Raw genomic sequence first — 1,591 nt, 5'->3', positions numbered from 1 at the left:
GACCTATGCTCAGGTAAACAGTGAAGAGAACATAGCGCTCATACAAGCGTTTTGTTCTCTTCATACAGCTAATCAGCGGGTCGCTGGTAGTCGGGCCCCCGCTGATCTGGTATTAATGACCTATTCTGAGGATAGATCATCAATATAGGATAAGTGGAGAACCTCTTTAACCATACCTCCAGACATCTGAATCACAAATCACAGGACATTTTAAGACTCAACCACAGCCCTGCCCAAGTATACTTCTCCAAGATCTCCCATTATAGTTAAAGAAGTTGTCCAAGATTTTCATATTGATGGTCATCAATATCTGATCTGTGGGGGTCCGACTCCCAGCATCCCTGCCAATTGGCTTTTTATTTTTTTTTTGATGCCGCGACTGATATATAGTCTTGTAGGGAAAAAATTCACTAGAACTTGTAACTTATTCATTGAAACCCCTGCTTGTTTTGGGCTTAGGAGTCCATTGGGCAGTCCTACTCCGCTATCTCTGTCTGTACACAGCCATGGATGGAAGGCTATGAATCCTTGCGTAGGACGGCCCACTGGACTCTTAAGCCCAGAAAAAAAAGAGAGATTTCTATCAATACTGTAAGTTACAAGGTATACCAATTTTTTTCCCTTAAAACTATATATCTATCTTCTCAGCTCTCCCTGCGGATAGGACCATCTGCTCTTGCCACACATTGAGGGGCACTTAAAAATTGCAAATTATGGCGCACGCCGTATTTCAGCTATAATTAGTGACTTTTTGAGCTTTTCGTTACTTTTCTAAAGTGGGGAGAAAAGGGATGGGTCAACGTGACAGTAGCGGAGCCTATCACAACCTCCCCGGATTTATTATAACTTACGCCAGAAACTGTTATAGGTTATAACTCAAGTCTACGCCAGCCCCTGTCTGGCATAGATTAGAGTTTCTGGTGCACGGAACGCCAGAGATATGACCAATTTATTAAGAGTCATCTTACTGGAGATCAGTAAGAGCTGAGGAGCTTCTAGGCCGATCAGTGTGATGCACTTAATATGCAATGCTGGATGTTATAATAGCTAAGGTTGGGGACATGTTTCATACTTTGACATATTCCAGTCAAATAGGATATGCAATGACTTCCTCGTCCGGGAGGGTTTAGGTGCTGGGACCCTGAATGATAATTATTATGAAACTTCTGTGACTTCACAGATTTTTAGTGTTTAGTGATGCTCTCTGCTGCCCGTTTTGCAGGGAACAGCGCTGCATATGCTTCAATGGCGCCCTGCCATAGCATCTTAAAGGGGTGATCGAGGAATGCATAGCGATACGCTATCCTAAGGATAGGTCATCATTATCACATCGGCTGGAGTCCGATCAGCCTGTACAGGGAGCCGCCGCGCTCGCCGGAGCTCTAGTGAGCGCAGTCAGCTCCCAGCAGCTTTCCAAGCACCGTGCCCTACATAGTACAGCAGCTGTGCTTGGTATTGCAGCTCAGCCCCATTGACTTGAATGGGGCTGAGCTGCAACTAGGCCACGTGGCCAAAGTATGGTGATGTCACATGGTCTAGAAAGAGGCCACAGCGCTCATGGTGCACTGGCCTCTTCTAACAGCTGATACCA

This window comes from Bufo bufo, chromosome 2 (genome assembly GCF_905171765.1).
Source record: "Bufo bufo chromosome 2, aBufBuf1.1, whole genome shotgun sequence".
NCBI lineage: Eukaryota > Metazoa > Chordata > Amphibia > Anura > Bufonidae > Bufo > Bufo bufo.
The sequence above is the reverse complement of the archived record's forward strand: the minus strand, read 5'-3'. Positions refer to the sequence as shown.